The sequence below is a fragment of the Artemia sp. Qi Xiang Cuo genome, unplaced genomic scaffold, assembly GCF_049724085.1.
Source record: "Artemia sp. Qi Xiang Cuo unplaced genomic scaffold, ASM4972408v1 HiC_scaffold_3027, whole genome shotgun sequence".
Lineage (NCBI taxonomy): Eukaryota > Metazoa > Arthropoda > Branchiopoda > Anostraca > Artemiidae > Artemia > Artemia sp. Qi Xiang Cuo.
In genome coordinates, this window is record NW_028300422.1 from 937800 (window position 1) to 950103 (window position 12304).

The 12304-nt window shown below is 34.6% G+C and overlaps 1 non-coding gene across 1 annotated transcript; it reads right to left on the reverse strand.

Annotated features, from left to right (window-relative positions):
• Positions 1-8705: 8705 nt before the first annotated feature.
• On the reverse strand, positions 8706-8898 carry LOC148938681 (U2 spliceosomal RNA). Its single transcript, XR_016143655.1, has one exon. It is a non-coding gene; the product is annotated as a U2 spliceosomal RNA (small nuclear RNA).
• Between the last annotated feature and the right edge of the window lie 3406 nt (positions 8899-12304).

Sequence of the window (12304 nt, forward strand, 5' to 3'; positions counted from 1 at the left end):
TTTTGTTGAAAATCTTTTTTAATTAATTTATGTTCGTTTTATATTGACATAGTCTTTTTCAGGGAAAAAGAATGAGCCTCTTCTAAAGTTAAACAAACCATCCCTTCCATAAGACCCTTAAATACCCCCTGGGCATAACTTACAGCCCTTGTCCCTAATCTTTGGAGTTTGTTTAAACCCCAAAAGCCTTGTTATATGATATTTAGATTATTTTGAATAGAATGGCTATCTCGAAATTTCTATTAGATACATTTCGGGACAATGCGACGTGTGTATGTGCGTGACGGGGGTGGGGAGGTTAGCTGCCGTCCGATTACTTTGACTCTTAAAAAGAGCACTAGAGTGCATGATTACCGATCCAATGATCCCCCTCCGAGGTTTATATGACCATGCATTCTATAAAAACCCTATATGCCCCCAGGGCACAACTTGCAGCCCTTGCCCTGAAGGTTTGGGGGATTTGTTATCCTAAAAGACCTAATTTCCAGACCTTTCAAATACGTTGAACAAAATGGCATCTCTAAAATTTTGAATGGAAGCGTTTTGGGAAATGATGGGCGTGGGGGGGACATTTGCCCTCTGATCACTTTCGACTAATAAAAAAGGCACTAGTAGTACATAAGTAGGCACATATTTTCTGGAACTTTCAACTACGTTGAACAAACTGACAATCTCAAATATTTGATTGGATGTGTTTGGGGAAATGATGGGCGTGAGAGGGGGGTTAGGTGCCCACCCATCACTTTCGACTGTTAAAAAGGGCACTAGCCCTTTCAATTTCCAATCGAATGAGCCCTGTTTCGAGTTTCTGCGAAAATACTTTCTGTAAAAACCTTATATGCCGCAAGGGCAAAACTTACAACCCTTGCCATGAGGGATGTGGGAGGGTTGTCATCCTCAAAGACATAATTTCCAGAACTTTAAACTACGTTGAACATAATGGTTTTCTTAGAATTTTGATTGGACGTGTTTGGGGAAATGGTGGGTGTGAGAGCGCGGTTAGTTGCCCTCCAATCACTTTCGACTGTTAAAAAGGGCACTAGCCCTTTCAATTTACAATCGAATGAGCCCTTTTTGAATTTTCTATAACAAAGCTTTCTATAAAACCGTATGTGCCCCCAGGGTATAACGTATAACTCTTGCCCTGAATACTGTGTGGGGGGAGGGGGGGGGTTCATCCTCAAAGAGATAATTTCTAGAACTTTCAACTAAGTTGAAAAAAATGGCTATCTCAAAATTTTGATTGGATGTGTTTGGGGACATGGTGGGCCTGAGAGGGGGGTTAGTTGCCCTCCAATCACTTTCTACTATTAAAAAGGTCACTAGCCGTTTCGATTTCCAATCGAATGAGCACTTTTTGAAGTTTCTACGACAGCCCTTTCTATAAAAACCTTATATGCCCCCAGGGCATAATTTACAACCCTTACCCTGAGGGCTGTGGGGGGAAGTCATCCTCAAAGACCTAATTTCCAGAATTTTCAACTACATTGAACAAAATGGCTATCTCAATATTTGATTGGATGTGTTTGGGGAAATGGTGGGCCTGAGAGGGGGGTTAGTTGCCCTCCAATCACTTTCTACTATTAAAAAGGGCACTAGCCGTTTCATTTTCCAATCGAATGATCCCTTTTTGAAGTTTCTACGACAACCCTTTTTATAAAAAACTTTATATTCCCCCAGGGCACAACTTACAACACATACCCAGAGAGCTTTTTGAGGGGGTTGTCATCCTGAAAGACCTAATTTCCTGAACTTTCAACCATGTTGAACAAAATGGATCTCACAATTTTGATTGCTTGAATTTGGGGAAATGGTTTGCGTGAGAGGGGGGTTAATTGCCCTCGAATCACTTTCAACTTTTAAAAAGGAGACTAGCCCTTTGAATTTCAGATTGAATGAGCTCCTTTTGAAGATTCGACGACGGTGTGAAGTTTTTGGATTCACCTCTCTGTGAATTGTCTACTTCTCTGTAAAGTTGTGTACTACTTTGTGAAGTGACTTCTTCTCTTTGCTCTCTTCTTTGTAGTCTTATGGTAGCGTTGGCCTACAGTATGGGACTCGACCGGTGTAGGATGTCTAGCGTCTCTAACTTTCATAAAGTTTATGTGTAGAGCATAAAATGTTTATTTATACATATAATACAGTAAATGTACATACAACGAGGACAGAAGCATAATTAGAACTGGCTCAAGTAATCTAAATTGGTAACCTATATTTAGCACAACCTGCAGATACACATCAGGACGTTTGACATTACTTTCCTTTTAGCCTGTCAACTTCTAGAAATATAACCAATATTCAGAATTAATATAGTCATCAAGGAAATGGACCTTATCTAGGAAATGGTTTTTTGACAGATACTTAGAATTTAATTATAGTTTCCAACCCAAAAAAACCTACTTCTAAAGCTTACAGATTTTCCCCGTGGTTTTCAAAATCTTTTTTTCACAAAAAACAATGATTTTCTATCCTCAAACAAAGGTAAACTTAACTTGAACATGAAATAAATACTGACACTAAAACAGAATTAACAAGACACAAGAAAATATTTTTCCAATTGGCACTTTCATTTCACTTTATATTGTCATGCTAAGCTCGCATAAAATCCGCATAGCTACACCTAATAGAAAAATTTGCACATCTTTAAAAAAAAACTTAAGTTTGAACAGAACACTTAAACAAAAATGATAATCTTCAACAGAAACACAATGAGATTTTCCTTTACTTTCCTTTTACCAAAGCTTTAATTCTTTTTTTTTCGACAAATTATTCGGTTCTTTTGCTATTTATAAGATATCGAAAGGAAGTAAATACATTGGTTGAGAAAAGGGTAAAATTCTACTTTAGCTACTTTTGGCTATTTTGGAAAGGGGTTGGGTTAGGGAAGTGAAACTTTTAGGAATGGGTTTATAGGCTAAAGTATGTCCTAGGAAGGTATTTTGAAGTACCCATCCCCAATCCTTCTCCCTCTAGAGGGCCCTGACCTTTGAAGACATTTAATAATCTTCACAACTTTGCTCAATCCCAATTTATAAGGTTTTAAAGACATGCAAATACATTTCCTAAATTTTGAAAAAAGCACCCATATGGCTTAAAATTCTACTCAAATAACAGAAATTGCATTTTCAGAACTAAACCTAGAGAAAAAGAAACTGATAACTGAAAATTAAGGTAAGATATTGTTTTGTCAAAATTTCAATAGGACCTGTCATGTAGGCAAATTTCAGGACGCTCTAGAGGGAGAAGGAGTGGAGGTAGGTACTTCAAAGTACCTTCCCAGGACAAACTTTAGCCTGTATTCCCTTCCCTGAAAGTTTAATTTTCCTAACCTAACCCCTTTCCAAGATAGCCAAAAGTAGCTAAAGCAGAATTCTACCCGAATCTGCTTTTCTCCGAATCGAATCGAACCAACACCAAACGAATCATTCTTTGAATAAATTAGGTCAAAGCGTCACATGACAAAAATTGAAAAAAAGAGGGAAATTATAATATTTACAAAAAATGACATTTTGACATTTTGACATTTTTTAGGGGTAGGGGTATATAAAAAAACCTCAAAAAACGCATACAAAATTTGTTTATGTCCATTTTTGTTACATTTTTACGAGTCAAGCAAACATTTCGGGGGGGGGGGGGTTCAAACCGGGTACTCCCCCCCCTCTGGATACGGCCTTGGGATAATCTTAAGAAAACAAGGAATTATATCTTTCCAAGTTAAGCAGTCAAATTTTGCTGCTTGTGGCAACGATGACGCTAAAATCATGTAAAAACCATATATCATTAAATTCTATTTAATGATTATTATATCATTAAATTTTATTAAATATATCATTAATTCTATTCCATTAATAATTCTATTAATTAATTCTATATATCATAAATTCTATTATATATATCATTAAATTCTATTAAATATATCATTAAATTTTAACTTACTAGTGACAATATTAGGTTTTTTGATCATATCAATTTTCTCCTGAAAAATAGGATTCAAACGTAAGAAAGTTTCTGAATCCTTTAGGCGTCCCTGAAAGTTCTTGTACCAAGAATAGGGAATCTTTTAAAACTGTTAAAATTATATATGGTCCACGAAATTTAAGTTTTAAACCTTTAATTTCCCTTGGAATCTGAGCTTTATCTTGGACATAAACTAAGTCCTCTTCTAGCAAAATACAGCATTTTTATTATATTGTACTTCTCAGTTTTCCTATTTGTTCATCACAAATCCTGTAAATCGTGAATAGATTTCTAACTAAATTAACCATACAATCCTCATAATTATCAAAATAGTCAATTGAAGGCAATGAAAGTTGAAAATCCAAAATGAAAGAGGCTGCCTACCAAAAATTATGTGATGTGGTGAATATTTAGTTGTGGAAGAAATAGTAGAATTTAATACATTCTGAACGAAAGGCAAATAAGTATCCCAAGAATTGGGATGATCCTGACAATAAGCTTTTAATACGGATTTTGTTACCTTCACACGATTCTCGCATAACCCATTCGATTGAGGATTATAAGTTGACGAAAAATGATGTTTAATTTTTAATTTTCACACATATGTAAAATGAGATTTGAACGGAAAGACTGGTGGGAATCAGTGATCAAAACTTCAAAAAGACCAAAGTATGCTATCACTGACTCGCAAAGAAAGTTACACATAGCTTCTGCTGTTACTCTGAAGGATATAAAATTAGAATTGCGCTCATTTTAAACGAGAAAAAAAATGAGTAAAACAAATTAATTAGGTAAAAGCTGTAAAAACAAGGCAAAATCGTTATTCAACACTCCTAACAGATTTCCTACCCGTGTGCGAACTTAAAATGCACGACCTATTTTCATAAATTGTCCTCCGGCGTTCCTAGCTTTTTCACAAAAACTGGAATCTGGAGCGGGAACCTTAAATTGAAGTGGGAACCTGGAACTGAAGCTGGAACTGGAATCTTCGACGATGCAAACGGCAACAATTTTTAACTTCCGACGTCAAACGATGAAAAGTTTTTTAGCACATATCGATAACACAATTGTGCACGAGCCGAAATGGCTTTCAGCGGATAGTCTCTACGCCACAATTACAGTTGACAAAGATGAATTTTACCAAAATTGGAATGTAAAGAAACTTACGACAACAATGTAGGTAATGGGCCTCAAAAGATAATGTCAATATGCAACAACCGCAGATTGAAATGGTAAGAACTGTAATCCTCTCTGGCAAAAACCGCTGCACCACTTTGTAAGGTTTTGGATCACCTCTCTGTTAATTGTCTACTTCTCTGTGAAGTTGTGGACTACTTTGTAAAGTGTAACTTCTTTGCTTTGTAGTCTTATGGTAGCGTTGGCCTACAATATGGGGTTCAACCGGTGTAGGATGTCTAGTGTCTCTAACTTTCATAAAGTTTATGTGTAGAATATAAAATGTTTATTTATACATATAATACAGTAAATGTACATGCGACGAGGACCAGTGTTACCAACACTTCAAAACAAAATGTACCACAAATTGCATGAAAACTGTACCAAAGACAAAAAAATGTACCATATCTTAAATTTTTTTCCGCGCCTTACGCTTCGCGTAACACGCGAATTGTTTCCTTCCTTTGTTTTTCCTTTTGTCTTTGTTCCTTTTGTCCATTCCTTTGTTTTTCTTTCTCTTCTCATGCAGTACATTATTCCTGACAGTACTTGAAGGAATTGTTTGGAGTAACAAATATTGCAGCAGAAACATTTTACTACAGTCGTGGCCATTTACGACCATTTATAAACTTGGCAATTTTTTTCAAACTCAAAACGAGCAGAAATTAACATGAGTAGGGCTAAAAACCCCTATGCCTTCCAAAAGCTAGAACATAACTTGCACTTTACTGCAAAAATATAAATATTTTTACTTTAATAACTTTAATAAATCAAATATTATTAACATTTTGATTACTAAATATCAGTAAATGTACACTAAACTGACAATGCACATTAATTTGTATTTTTTTTCAGTGAAGGGTAAATTATGTTCTGGCCTTGGGAAGGCATAGGGGTTTTGAGCCCTACTCATGTTAATTTCTGCTCGCTTTGAGTTTGACTCGCTTATTTATTGTAATTTCTGTTCGTTTTGGGTTTCATTTATTTATCGATGCTGATCTGTGGTAGTTTCACGCTTGGTAGATTATTTGATTTTATTTTTGCTCATTTTTCGTTTAATGGAGTTCTTTACTTATTTTGTGGAAAAAAGTTTATTTAGTTAATTACAACCAACAACGGAATATTCGTGATTGAAATAGCCCAAGATCATACGTCATGAATTCTCTTTGCATTGATTGGTGCATATATCTAAAGAGCTAAGTTGTTCATGCATATAACGCACGAACATGCGTTACATGCATGTTCATGCATGTAACGAAATGAATTCGTCAAAAATTTAGTTGTAAAACTTAACTTACATCAAGCAACATGATAATATATTTCAGTTGTGAAAAACTTAACTAAGAGATTAAAATCTATTAACATGGAATCGAAAATTTGCACAAAGGGGAAGTGATGGGGTTACTTTCGAGAGAGCTAAATTGCATGAAATGGCAGCAAGAAAGAGAAGGGAAAGTGTATACACTATGACGGAGGTCCAGCCAGTGGTAACTAAAGAGTGGGAGCAGTTTTTTAGGGAAAATAAAAGGCCTTTATTAATTAAGCTTGAACTGGAAAAACGGAAGTGGGAGCCAGGCCAGTTGATAGAAGAAACACCAGTTGGAAAAACAGACAGATTCTATGAGACATGCCCCAAAGCCAATCTCAGTATGCACGAAACCAAGAATTGTAGCAAAGAAGCTACCAGTATTTATTAGACCAAAAATAGCTAGGATCAAAGACAGCGAATTATGCAACGCATGTATGCGAAAACAGACAAGACCAATAAATTTAGTAAAAGTATTTCAAAATCGGCAATAGCCTTGAGCTGCCTAACTACAGGGATAGCTCACGGTCTTCAAGAAATAGGAGAGAAGATAGCTATGAGAGAGCTAGGAAATACAAGGCTCCAAAATCATTCTAGAGGAGTTCATAGGTTTTTTTTAAGAATTTTCTCCTTTCGATGCTGAAATGCTTATAAAAACAATTTTCTTTTTAACTTCAACAAAATTTACAGGATTGCACTTTGGAAAATTTTCGTTTTCTGAATATCAAAATGACTTACTCTTCAAGCTAGTTTTAATTTTTTTGTAAGTTAGTTTTTATATTGTGCTTGTTTTTCATGAAGATGATCTTTTTGCATTAATTTTGGATATTAAACGATAGCAAAACCAGGCGACATAGGCAAAAATAGTCTTCTTCGTGAAACTCCTGTTAGCTGAGCAGATAATACTCGCTTCAAAGTAAGTGAGGGTGACTTGGGAGCTAGCTAAAACTACCAAAATATGAAGGCGCCTGCCCCTTCCGCAACCTTCGGTCTTCATGCTAAAATCTTAATGTTCTCTAAAAATACATCCATTAAAATTCAACGGTCCTTTTTTTGGATCAATCTCTCTTAAAAAATGGTGACACAAATTAAAACTTAAAAAGGGGGATTGATTAAGGGAGCAGACACCCTCATATGCAGAATAATTTCTGTTCGTTTTAATTTTTAGTATTACTTCTTATCCTTAATTCAAATTTTTTTTATATTTCTGAACATCAGTCAAATCATGCCAAGAAATCCCTTTTTATACCCCTGGGAACTTTTTTCCACAAAAAATACCCCCCCTCCCCTCCCAAAAACATGTATATTTCCCAATAACAAATACAATGGCCTATATGAACTATGGGCAAATTACATAACTTACAGCCCTTGCTTCAGAGACTGTTGGGGTCAATACCATCTCCAAATGCATAGTTAAAGGACCTTTCAACTATATTGACTCAAAAAGTTATCTCAACATTTTGTCTAGACGCCTTCCGGGAAAAGATGGTTCTTTGAAGGGGACTAGCTACCTTTCAATTTTCAATCTTTTTGGTCACTTAAAAAGGGTACTAAAGCTTATCAATTCCAATTGTGGGGATATTTTTTTTTTATAATTAATTTAAATCGAAAGAAAACTTGTTTTTGCATTAAATTTTAATCAAAAACGAACAAAGATTAGTTTTAAAAAAACAAAGTTTTTCTTAGGGAAGCAAAGAGTGAAGTTGAAGCTTAAAACGGACTAAAATTATTACTTCATAGCCTATTTAATATATATTAACATAACTAGTACAAATAAACCAACTAATTAAGTTTCCCTATGCTTTTATGATTATACAAAACTAGCGCTTTGCTGAAAGCACAAAATAATGTAGAAGTTTTGGTACAGTAAAAGCAAACCAATCAAGGCCACCTTTTATAGAATCAAAATATTATCAATCCCTTTTAGAAAGCGCTAGTTTTGTATGATCATAAAAGCATAGGGAAACATAATTAGTTGGTTTATTTGTACTAGTTATATTAATATATATTAAATAGGCTGTGAAGTAATAATTTTTGTCCGTTTTAAGCTTCAACTTTGCTTCCCTAGGAAAAACTATGTTTTTGTAAATTATCTTGACTATGCCGAACAGATCAGGGTGAAATAAAATATTTGTAGATGAAAGAATACAAACATAGGTTCAAAAATACTGAACTGTACCACATTGTACCATAATTTTGTAAAATATACCATATTTTGTGGGATTGTACTAAATTATACCAGTAGAGGTGAAATGTACCGAAACAGTACAATTTTACCACGTTTGGAATCACTGCTGCAATACCAGGCCAGCGCGTGAGTGGAGCGTAGCAAGCCCCAACATCCCTCCGGTTTCCAAAAATAAGTTTAATATTTTGGGCCATGTAGAGACCGCATCAGATATTAAGCTGATAAGAACAGATACTACACTTTGATCTTAGCCAAAAGGCCGAGAAGCGATAATTCCACATGGATTGTCAAAGAATTTATGACAATACGAGTAACAAAGTTTATCGCAGATTTAATTTCGGTTGCAATGCTCAATAACATTAAATTAACTTATCACTTTGTCTTTAGATTTTTATAAGCAGCATGAAACATTTCCCGTAATATCAAAGTTTATCTCAAAATTTTAATAGTAAACGGAAAAATTTCCAATCAAGGCATGGACAAAATTGTCAGTCAAAATGCCAAAATCAGACAAAGATATACTAAAAAAACTGACCTGTTTATCTGGATGCTTGAATTATGCAGGCTTATCTAAGTATTGACAAGATATTTTGCAGAAACTAAATTTCAGCTTGGGGGACAAACTGAGGTCTGAAAAGGAGTCAAGCTTAGGCCTGGAGGGGGCAGCCCTCCTGCCTCATAGCAAATTGTGCCCCTGGAGCGCCTTCTTCATGATCAAGGCAGCTCAAAAGCCAAATAAATATGATTGGTACTTGTGCATTATATCTTACACACGAAACAAGTCAAGTTTGGTTAATGCTAATGAAATAAAATAAAATAGGAAGCAAATATAATAGTTTAGAAACTAACTTGGGCTATATATTTGCCCATTAGGGGGGAGGGGGGTGTAAAGCACAGCATGAATTAAATACGTAACTTAACATAACCTAGGTACTCCCCCCCCCCCTAAACCCCAAAAAACATTAGTTTAAATATTGTAAACGCATTGGAAAACCACGCCTTGCGATCCACTTCTCTATTGCAAATACCCGTTTGACTGGTTTCCTTTAGTGTTTCCCGATACAGTATAGAGCGGTGTGTAAGATATAATGCACAATTACCGTATGATTTTATAAATCCAAATGTTATGAAACATTTTCATATTAGCATATCAAGGTTCTAGATTATTTATTTAGTTAGTAAAGTCATGCTTTCTTTCTGATAAAAACGTCCTAATCGCTTGAGAGCACATTTAGCTTTTCGAAAATAAATCATAGTAAATTCGGTACTGTTTTACTTAATGGTAAACATCACTATAGACTCTATAGCCATTTAGCATGGAGACCCTTAAAGCGGGTAATTGCTATCTAAATTGATCGCAAAGCATGGTTTGTCATTGAATTTACAATATTTAACCTGTTTTTTTGGGGTTTAGGGGGGGGGGAAGGTACCTAGGTTAGGTTACGTATTTAATATAAGCTATGCTTTACCCCCCACCCCCCTAATGTGCAAATATATAGCCCAAATTTGTTTCATAAACAATTATAAACGGGTATCTGTCCCTCCCGTTTGACTTGTTTTCTTGATAGAGTCTATTGCGGTATGTAATATTAAGTAAAACAGTACCGTAAATTTATATCATTTTTTTTTTTTTTTTTTTTTTTTTTTTTTTTTTTTTAAACAGGATTTGAAACTAACCAGGAATACAATGACTAATTAACAGGAATTTTGGAAAATTTTCGAAAAACGTGAAATTTCTTGAAAGAACAACTAAAAAAATGGCCCAGGAGAGGCGCAAATGACTAACTTCTAGTTAAAGTTGCATGAAACAAAATTTAAATTACATGTTGTACATAGTGAACCAAAAGTGAAACAAAAAGACCAATAAACAGAAATGATTCAAAAAAATTAAATGCAATTTATTAAACAAAAGAAAAAAACTAAAATATTTTCTTTGTTTTAATGACTCTCATTATATAAGAATTTTATAATTAGCAGAAAACTCTAAAATACGAAAAACAAGCCCTTTTTCAATAAAATACAACGAAAAGATATTTTATCTATCAGGCTAGAAGTGTAAAGACCTTCTAGGGGGCCCCCCTCCCCAAGAAAATTAAATAATTTGAAAATAGTATATTTTGATTTAGTTCAATTTCCCATTTAACATGTCCTGACAATTTCAACGTAGTACCCTTAGCCGTTCCTGAGGTATCGCCCTTTGGACAAAACTGAATGCATGAAGTTTCTTTCGTTTAGTTTAAAATCCCCCCAAAAATAACCTGAAGTTCGATATTAACTTCTAATTCTAATTTAAAATTTTTATATTAACACTTATTTAACGTTATATGTGGGCAAAGCCACGAACATTTTAACATAGAAAAAATTTTCAAAAAACAATTGCATCGATTTGTGACATCAGCAGTAAATTTTCTTTTCAAGGATTTTATCTTTGTTGTAAAAAAAAAAAAAAAAAAAAAAAAAAAAAAAAATTCAAGCCTCGATACGATTTCTCCGGCATTGATTTTACCACACGCATAACCAACTGCGCTAGGAGGCGTTGAATTTTGTTTTGCATTACAAGGTAATTAGATACAAATAGTGTATTTTGATTTAGTTCAATTTCCAACGTAAATGCCCATTACGTTGATATATCCTACTTGACAATAATGCAAGTTATGTTGTGATATTATTAAATTTGCTCTAAACATGAGCACAAAAACTGGATTCAAAATGAGCCGAGCAAATATTACAAGAAAAATATCCCCTCTTCCCCATCGACACCACTGGTGATGATCAATGGCGTTAATTCACGAAAATTAAAGAGGCTAGACAATATCCAGTGCCCCCCCCCCCCGAGATTTTTGTCTGATACGTTAAAACGTATCGCAATGCATTTAAACAAATTTTCGATGAGTGTTTTAACGATTTTATACCCTCCCCCCTCCAAAACGAAATTCTGGAAGCGGCCCTCGGGAGAGGAGGAATATTCTTCATAATCCAGGGAGGGAAAGTTCATTGTTTTTTTTTAATTTCTTTAACAAAAATACGAAAAAAACCAATTTCTTTTTCAATAATAATGCCACAAAAAGACTTTCTTGAATCTGGAAGGGGGAATGCAGAAAAAATCTTGCAGGAAAATACCCCCCCCCCCCATTGAAGCTACTGGTATTCTTCACCCATGCTACTTGATAATAATACAGCTTGTATTGCGACATTATAAAATTTGCTCCAAAGATGGACACGAAAGCTGAATTTTTAATCACCCAAGCAAAATACACATAAACAATACAGTGAGACTTCATCAGGTAAATAATTATTTGCTTTATTCTTATTTATCCTTTTTATTTGTCATTTACTTGATTAATTCTATAATCCCATCTTGTTACTAACAATGTAGCCAGAACACTGTATTGAAAAATAGATGGCCTTAAAGTATAATTCCAGAGTTATCGTAGAATTTGAGTATAAACTTATTAAAGAACCCTAAGCTTTGAACCGCAGAAAAGCAATAGAAAATGAAACAAAAGTCCTATAAGATGGACTCGAGCTAAAAAGACTTAGTAGAAACAAAGTAGTACAAGGGAAGTTGCATTCCAAGATGGTAGTATCTTTTGAATTTTCAAGTGTAGAAGATCAATGTCCTATGGAGTAATATAAATTACGCGGCTATGCTGTAAGGATAACAAATCGAGCCATAG